We start from the raw sequence: 10,315 nt of genomic DNA on the forward strand, positions 1-10,315 counted from the left end.
GGGTCTCTCGCTGTTTCCACAGCAGCTTGTTGAAGCATTTTTCTCAGTTTACTTCTCTCACGATTCCAGTCCACAGTCTTGATTCCTGAACATGCTGTTGAGGAGTGGTCCGGCAGCTATCAGCATGTCCTGAGGGTTAGTGCTGGAGTGGAGGGGCCTCTGCTCTGAGGGGCCCAGGAGACAATGAGACGGGGACACACAAGTGTTCTCCTGATTAGACATGGAGACGACCAGCGCTCTCACTCTCCTCTCAACACACTCTTAACACGCACACCCCCACACAGCCAGCCGGGAGCCAGCCACGCAGGCTCTCTCTCTCTGGCTTCTCCTCACTGTCTCTCCTCCTCGCTCACTCGTTCGCTCTCTCCCTGCTTTCCTGCCGGCCTCTCCCTCCTTCCTCGACTTTTTGTACACCCTCTCACTTTCTCCCTCTTCGTTCTAGCAGATTATTTTACACTGAGTTGGAGGAGTCAAGAGCGGGCCAATTAGATTCAAGTTCATCACATGAATGAAAACCAAACTGGACATGCAGAACTCCAACTGCAAGTAAGCAAACACACACACACACACACACACCTATACACCCACGCAGATCATCATAGGCTGGTGAGTCAGAACAGCACTCCACACGATGGAATCCTTCATGTCAACTGGTGCTGTCTTGTTGCTATATTTACCCCACTACAACCCCAGAGACAAATACACTACTCTCTCATTTCCCGCACTTGGCCCTTTATCAAATTAGGGCATGTTAAACAATCACACAGAGTAGTTTTCACTGACAGCTTAGGCATTTCTTCTTTTTTTTTTTTTGCATCTGAAAGGTTGTTTCTAAATCTGATCATATACCCAGTTTGGAGTCATGCTTGTGCGTGTGTGAAAGTATGTGAGAAAGCTACCTCTCTCTTCTTTTCTCTCTAAGGGCTTGCCTTTGTTGCACGTTAGGAGTGCTCAAAGAGCAGGGCGCACACAGCACCGCACCAAAGACAACAGCCATCAGGAGCAACGGCAGATAAAAGACCGACTTCAAAGACATCAAATGGAGCGAAAGTGAAAAAGAAGCCTGCTGAAAACTCCCTCCAATAGCACTCAGGCCAGCAATTAGGACACCGTATCGCTCCCTGTTATCACATGCATGCGCCGTACAGGCCTGGGTGGCTAACCACAGCGCTTAGTGTGGGTTGCAGTCAGCAGAGAATGCAGCATTCATAGAGCTCGACTGTAGCACTGTATTTAATTTCACTGTAGGATGAAAAGTGGGTGTTCACGCAGATTTGACCCCTGCTATGACCAGGGAGGCTTAGCCGTGGTGATTACAGACATAGAAAAACAACAGTCTCTATCTCCAGCTCCTGCTATTCAGCAGCTAAGTAGAACAAAACAAAACAGAGGTCAGAACAAAACAAGAAGTCTAATTGTTCCACTCTTTCCTGTTTAGGTGCCCCAGGGCAATCTACACATTTTTATGTACTGGGTGCATTTTATTTGTTATTAATTCATTTCCAGTTGCAGCTGGTTTGCAGATTAGGGAGATAACATAATGTATAACTCCCTGCCCTGGAAAGAAGACATAACAAGGGTGTACATGTTGAAACCTGTGGGCATAAGTTGCTCTGAGGGGATTTCTTTGTTTCCATTGAAAAAAAAAAGGTGACATTTGGTGCACTGTGGATGTAAAGCGGGTGATTTTGCATTGTGGACCCAGAGAGAAAGAGTGTGAGAACAAAATGTAACACCAAGGCAGAGAGAGAGAGCCGGAGAGAGACAGAGAGAGGGAGAGAGTGGTGAGGGGCACACAGTAAATGTTAAACATTTGGCCCATGCCGCTCTGTATTTACAAGCTGGTAAGATCCAATCATCTGTGTGTGAGTATAATCGAGTACTTGCTTTTCCATCATCAGATGTTTGTACACAGACTCTTAAATTACAAAAAGCCTCTTGGAAACAGGGCTAACTCATCTCATATTGATTGTATTCACGCTGTCTGAAGTTTACAAAATGTCATTTTAAAATGTCATGAATGTCATGACAAGAAAGCCGACAAATCACCCAATATTTGTATCAGGATGCTCAAGCCTCTTTTTAATGTGGGTAAATCCGGGGAGGTCCAAGATCATTCATTCTGGGGCTAAACGCTTTTTCAACATTCTGTCCAGGGAACCATTTATGACCATTTATATATCTGTCAACCACATTCGAATGCTCTCTGAACTGGTGACAGACGTGCGCGGTCAAGGCAAAGTTTAGATGTGATGGAAAATAGCCCCTGGTTTTCAGTATGAGCATCAATCACCTGTGTACTGTAAATGTTATACTCATAAAGCTGTTAGTTGTTTTCACATAGTCATAAATCTAAGTATGTGCAGTACCAAAATCAATACATCTTACTGATGTTAGAAAACATACAACTCTATGATGGATATGCTGGTTGCAATTTACTTACAGTTTTTCATTCAGTAGTCACATACAAACACATCATAACTTTATGAGAAATGCATTTGCATTGTGATCAAGACCTAAGGAATCTGTAAACATTAGTGCTATGTTATATTTATGACATCAAATGGCCTTGAGGTAGTGGCAAATGTGTTAAAAAGGCCAAGTAGAGCATCCAAAGAAACTGCAACATGATGATCTAAAGATGATTCATGTTCAAAATAAAAGTCAAGATTTGGACCCTACACACACTATTTATCCAGAATCCATTTCTCAAGCACTTTGTAAGAAAAAACAAAGATGCTGAGCATCAACAAGGAATTAGCAAAATACTGCATGTCACCCCCCAAAATCAGAAACCACCCCCTAAAAAGAAAACTTTCAACTACAGTAAACAACAACAAAACAAAGCAGAAAAGTTATCATCTACTACTCTCATTACTCTGTTTATTCAGATACTGCAGTTTAAAAATACACCATTTCAAACCATATAGAGTGTTAATCTATTCCGATTTCTATCATCTTATTCTTATAATTATGTCTAAATTAAGTGTTGGGTTGTCACCCTGACGCGCTACACGTCAACCACAACATTCGTGGTTTGATTCCTCCTCTCTTTCACTTGCTGGCTGCTTCTTAACTACACAGATTAAATATTAAATGCCTAATTTTAAAAAGTCATACCTTCATTTCAGTTTACACACATCATTTAGCTCCTAACTACATTTGTTAATCTCATGAAATATTATTGCACAGGGTTGTGTCGTGATGTAAACACTTCCTGCATCCTTCTTTTAATTCGCAGTTAATGCATTATCCATGAAAATTAAAGTTTACCTACCCTAAGTACCCCCTTGTATATTAATAAGTCTTTGTGTCAGTAGAATATGGGAGCAAGAGGTCAAGTGCTTTAGAAGTAATAGAATTTAAAGCAGCAAAATGCCTGTCATACAGGGTGTCTTAGTCAGATGTTTTCATTGATCCTGCCACTTGTGTCCCCTCATTGATAGAGCAGTATTGACAGCTGTATTGCTATGGTAATTTACTCCACGGGAGCATCTAAGCAGCTGTCCCCAGGCTAGAAGATAGATACATATGAGAACTACACACAAGCACACACACACACACACACACACACACACACACACACACGTACGCATGCCGAATTATAGGCTAATTTGATGAGCATGAAAGGTAATGCATAATGGTGGGGGGACCATGTCAAGTTTAACTGGGTGCAGTGGGTTGAGTGGACTGTGTGTGTGTCTGGAAGACTGCATCTTGTTTCAATGCAGGCTAATGTAAATTGATGTCACAAGCTGGGAGCAGGGCAGACAAAATGCGAAGAGCTGACTGAGCTGCATTATGGGGCCAAGGAGGCATCGGAGGAGGCAGGACCCCGTAGTGGTGTGATGTTCTATTGGATTACAGTGTTGGCTCAACAATCTGCCAACGTCTAATTAAATAGGCCTGCATTAGCTTCCTGCACAGCGGGGGGTGTGAGAGAGGGACACTATCTCATTCTGAAATGGGATGTAAAAATAGATCTCGCGAGTTAGCCCTCATTCGCGCTCCCTCCCTCCTGTGATATTGCTACTTCTCAGTGTGTGACAGTCTCTCCCTGTGCCGCTCCGAGTTTCTCACACTCTTTATATCATTCCTCATGTAAACTAAACGAAGAAACTGACTGTTAGAATTTGTCAGTTTAGGGCGTGTTTATTCAGTGGTTTCCTCGATGACAAGACAGCCTGCAAAGTAGACACTGGAAAAATGGGAAACGGCTTTTGCCTCTGCTTGTGTTGGAGCTTTAAAATCGCTCCTCCATAAACGATAAGATTGCAGTTTGTGTGGAGCACAAAACTTTTTCCTCCCTTTTTGTTTTGCAGTAGAAAAAAAATTTCAAGGAAGTGACACACGGATTGAGAATGAATATCGCATGGATCCTAAAATAGCTGACACTTGCTGTGGCAGATAACTGGTCGTGTTATGAAGAGGAAGGAAGCAAGCAGATTGACAACAACCACATCGCTCAACCGGCAGAGATATTCTTGATTTAGCATTGTGACCTGAATCGTTTGACTGACACTGAATTTGAACCTTAGTGGACTAAACGGAAAGAAAAGGCAGGGCTGGAGGGACAAGGGCAGTCATATGAGCAGAACAGATAGAGCAGAGTATGCTGGAGAAGTTAGATGGAGGTGCCAAAGACATGAGTGTGCCAAAGAGGAAGCACTTTGTTGAGCTAAAGCATTTTTGAGAGACTGCCTCTTATCTTAATGATGACAAAGACCCTTTTAAAAGGTCACATGTAACACACTGTGTGCTGGAAGTGCTCCTGCAGGGCCACCTAAGAGGAGCTGTGGACAGGAGTTGGTTTGAGTTAAATCCACGGCAGCAAATCTTTACTTGGATGTAGACTCACTAAGTGTCACAGCAAAATTCTATAACTCACAAAGGTGCATGCAATGCTATGTGAATGCATCTGTGGGAGGGGAGACTGATACCACTATCATGCCTTTACTATGAATTTAAGTCCAGTGGCAGCAGTTGGTTACCTCAGCTTAGCGCACTGGGAATCAAGAAAACAGCTACTTAACTGTTATATCTCCTTCAGTTAAGCTGTACTAAAATTAAAGTTGGAGGTTGATCTAGTGTGCAAAGCTCAGCTAATCGAGTGTTGAAAACAGTGCTCTTATCCTGTTTAGTCCACCACAAAGCGAATAAGCTTATTTCCAAACATGCCAAACTCCTGCTCTAAGCAAACTTCCATAGTCCTAGTTGGCATTAGAAAAAAATCCGCCCTCTTTTACTTCCCCAAATTTGCCAGATTATTGAACTATTTTGCCAGAGTTGCCATGGTTATGCCTGTATTATCGCAATAATAACATGAAATCATCTCAAAGACAGAGTACACATTGAAAGTAATATGGGATACAGAAGATTTTTGCACACACCGCCTAAGCATGTTTATTCTATGAGAGCAGCAGTCAGTTAGGAGTCCGTGACTACACATGAGCTGTCCTTGGGTAAATACACATCGGTTTTCTAGATCATGAAGACAATACTAATAAACAATATTGTATTGGTCCACATGTAGGTTATATGGAAAAACATATAAGAGCAGAGAATATATAGACATGCACCGCTGCTAATAAAACCATTACTATAACCGTTTTTTGCAGTAACCTGGTTTGAACCTTGTTTAAAATGCTATATGTACAAAATTGGAAATGTTATTAGACAAAGACTATACTGTGATTGTTTTTCTGCTGAGCCTTGCATCTACATGAAAAAGCATTCACAGAACCTTTTCTCAGTAACATCCAGCATTTTTCACTCATACGAGGCTTTACAAGGTATAATTGTGAGCTTTGTGCTGCTGCTAACGTCAACAGTTCCTCATATTAGTCACATTTGTTTACTTTATTCTCTAAAAGCCATTTTTCTTTTGTGAGTGGTTGGATAAATATAGCACTGCCTCTCTGAGAGAGGTTTTAGGAGCTTGCGATGGAGCAAATGTAATGTATCTTTATTCTGTTTCCTTTGGGTGATATTTACACTCCCAACACTCATATCACAGTGATTTTCTCTAAATACTATTAGAAATAATTTGGGGAAACAGCAACATACTGGAGTAACTGAACTTCTCATAAATGCTCACTCAATTGGCTCTATGAGAAAAATGTGACATGAAAACCAGAGCTGAGAGCCTGTAGACCACAGAGAGACAGTGTAGTGTGGTCTGGAGGGGGTGCACGGGCACAGAAGACACTCGAACACTGTAAGAACACATCCCTCTGGCACCATTATATAAGCATACATATGGGACAGTAAAAATGGAAGACGACACTTTAAATGACATTATTATAAAATGCAATACTCCTGGAATGATCCCTTATTAAATTAGGCCCTATGATCCAAGATGAATTTCCCGCTTCCCTAATCCATCAAGAGGGGAATATTAAAAGATAGGCCTCAACTGGCATTAGAAGCTCACTTCGTCTTGACTTTCATTATTCTGCATTAGGGTGCTGCTGGGGGAGAGCCTCTTAATGAGAATTACAATGATTCACTGGCCCTGGCCCCACTTCTGACAAGTCAAATATTAACTCCTCAGTCACAGCTGTCGGAATTAAAATACTTTGTAGCCGCGGACGTGCTAAATTAAATTGGCCTTTTATGTTCCTTACATGCTGACCCCCGTGGGGCTCCACCGCCTCAGTCCCCACTGAGACGGCTATGACAGAGCAAGAGGAAGACGCAGGCCTTATATACGCAGGAGAGCGCACATGCAGGCAGCACGCAACACACATGCCCCCACCAACACAAACATTCCTGTCCCCCCTGTGTCATTCTGTCATTTTCCCGCACTAACTCTCTATTCTCCCCATTTTCCTTCATTCTGTGTTTCTCACCAGAGGCTGAATCCTTGGCAGACATCTTCTCTGTGCTGTTTGTTTGATAGCCAGTGTCAGCTACTGTTGACTACTGTCTGTGTTTCACCACGGTTTCCCTCTCTATTATCGGGGCCACAGACACATTAAGGCTCCTCACCTGTTGCTTGCCCTTCATGTTCAACAGCCAAAGAGATTAACATAACCGAGCAGCCTTTTCAAAGAGCAGGGGAACTTTGTTCTAATGTGATTAAGGTTTACTGTGCAGACAACAAATCAAATTTATATTGACCTTTAAAAGTTGTATTTCAGTTAATTTGCACTCACTTAAGCAGAGGGCTAGGGCTCACGGACCTGCGCTCTGCTCTGCCTTCCAAATTCCTCTGTGTGTGCACCAATGCTTGCTGGGCGGTTCCTCTGCCCGCCCGCTTGCTCGCTAGCTCACTCTGGCCCCAAGGTCATGTGCGCTGACGGTAAGAGTGGGGAGGTTTTCTGCCTTTTGCCTGCCTCTTTCCCCAGCAGCATTTCTGCTCTGCTCTGGCTGCCAGCAGAGCTCTGAATCCTTCTCCCGGTCTGTTTGAGCTCCCTACAAACAAACGATCGATTTCACAGGGAGAGAGAGAGAGAGGAGGGAGAGGGAAAATATAACTGCCAGTGACCCTGCAGTCTGCAAATGTTACACTTGAAATCGCTGGATTTAAAAAAAAAAAAAAACACACATAAATGCCCCGGGACATGTCACCTCTCCCCTTTCAAAAGTCAACTGAATGAATAAAGAAATGGATGGAGCTGATAAAGAAAATAAAAAAACGGCCAAATGGAAGAGAGTGGAGGATTAATTCAGTGGGCAGATGGGTCTTGGTGTCAATTTGAGCTATTCTGATCCACTGAATTAAAACCAGAGCTTCAACCAAGCCCCAAACAAGTCACCTTTGGCCCTCATGACAGACATAATACTGATACTCTATATTCATTCACTTCCCTTGCACGCTTTGTTTGGACTAAAACCACTTTTCCTTTTACTGTTGTGACCTTTACTTTAAAACTCTGCACCTAAGGTCAAGTGATTAGCATAAGGCAGTATATGCTAAACTGTAATCGACAGCTTGCTGGCTATAAGGTACCGCAGTTCTATAAGTGCTTTGTACTACTTTGTACCACTTTAAATAACTTTTACCTTATAAATTAAATGCTTCAAGGCATTACTGACCCAGGGCTTATCATTAAGGTTAATAATCACCACCCAGAAATTAATTACTTCTTGTTGAAAGCATATTTATTTCAGCATTGAGTTTCTTGGCGCCTTTGGGAAAATGTATTGCCGAGTTTGTATGCTATTAGAATTAAAAACTTTCTGCAACGTTTCCATGGTTTTCATTATCTAGGTATAATTCACTTCAAGTGTGAGGAGAAGCTTTCACATGAAAACAAAAAGTAAACGGAAGGTTGTATTGAAATTATCCCTATTAATGTTTGTAGTTAATGTTAAAGGCGATTTGCATACACGGCTCCATTACTGTACTTAGAGGCTTCAGTGGGGAGTGATTTAGACGACACCCCTGCAGCGGACCATCAGTCACCCTCTCAGAGTTAAATAAGCCCCGCGAAGGACTGTTATCCTTGGTGGCTTAAGCCCCCATTAATCAGTCCACTTCACCTGTCAATACAGACACTAGCTTCCAATCAAACAACCATTACAGCAGAGTGCATCCCAATAAAGGAGATCTTTGTTTCTTATTGAGTTAATAATGCAGCGTACACACACACACACACACACTGCTCTCATCAGACTGGCACCGGCAGTGTATATCTCTCTCCTCATGCGTGGAGGAGTGTAGAGGTCGGGCTCAACACGTATTGTGACTTGGAATGTGGAGGAGGCGTAGGATGAAACAACATAATAAAATTGCTTTGGAATTACAACCGTGTGGAGACTGACCGTTGTTTGAGAATGTACTTTGAAGGCGTACCATTGATCTATGCAAATTGATAGCCAATGAGAATAATCTGCTCATGGTGAGCGGCATTATCACTAAAGTTATGATTTATGCTAACAGTGTCAGTAGTGAATAAGCGTGAAGAGCGATTGATGCAGAGGGGTGTGATGGACTGATGTGTCAGCCACAGCCTGAGTTGGAAGATATCGCTCTGAGCAGGTGGGAGTGTACGACCCTCTGACAGCCCTTTTCAAAATGACAAAATCCATCCTGCTGTATTGATCAGTTATTCTTCTGTCTTTCAACAGGGATCTTCGGGCCCTCCTTTCCTCTCTTCTTCCCTCTGCTGTGACACCTGCCCCTCCCAACCTGCCCAGCCGCTCCCTATTGATCCTCGCTGGTGATTGGTTGAGCTGTAATTTGAGACGGACATTGATGGATGAGTGCAAACTGTTTTTCTTTCTATCTCTTCCTGACCGCTCGGGGGTGATGAAGTCATAATGCCAGTGACAGAGCCAAAGAAGGGGGCCAATTGCAACGGAGTACTGGCCTGAGTAACCTTTAGAGTCAGTGCAGGATATTTCCCGGTCTGTCGCACATGGCCCCTGGGTGCTCGGTGGTCACAGGACTCATAAACACTCCCATACAGGTAGCTAGAGTGCACCGACAAAGAAAAGGGATGCTCTGAGTGAGTGTTACCTTGTACAATGTTCTTTGCAACCCAATAATATGTAAATCAATCAATGACAAACAAAACCTTGACAGATAAAACACTTGATCAAAGTGATTACAGTTAGTTTTATCACGCTATGAATTCTGGGTCACTCGTAATCTTGAACTGACAGAGAATTATTAGCTACACCATGTCTGCAGCCCTCCTCAGCCTTACTGACCTTTATAGGTTGTTTGCCCACTTGCAAACTTTATTGTTTTAGCTCATTGCCGCTGGATCATTTAGCAGCTAAAGAGTCTAATATAAAGCTGGCTTTAGACATGATGCCCAACAAGAACATTGTCCTGTCATTGCTGACTGACTGGAGCCAAACTACTGTTGGAGGAACCCTTTATTTTATTTGTTCAATATAGCACCACATCTATGGGACCAACTTTACTCACTAGCTCTTGATTAAAACTATTTATATGTTTATTTATGCTCCTCATTAATTATTTCATGTTTTGCAGTTTTTGCTGTAATGTATCCACATAGTGTTAAATCCGTGTCAATTTTGAGGTGTAAGTTGAGATTGGGTAAAATCGATGCAGGGTAAAGTTAACCCAGTGTTGCCTCAGAACTACATTACTTCTTTGGTGCAATACAACAGTCCTGCAATACATGATTAGGACGTATACAGGCACAGGTTGAACTTTACATCCATTTTTGGACACTGTCCTATTGGTGAATGGTTTTGGGTGGTAGTAGCTCAGTTGGTAAAGCAGTCATCTATGGGCCCCAGGGTTGGTGGCTCAGTTCCTGGTTCCTCCCAGCTGCCTGTCAATTTATCCCTGGATAAGCCACAGAAACCCTCTAGTTTCACCAATGTGTACTGT

Source organism: Anabas testudineus, chromosome 13, assembly GCF_900324465.2.
Source record: "Anabas testudineus chromosome 13, fAnaTes1.2, whole genome shotgun sequence".
Lineage (NCBI taxonomy): Eukaryota > Metazoa > Chordata > Actinopteri > Anabantiformes > Anabantidae > Anabas > Anabas testudineus.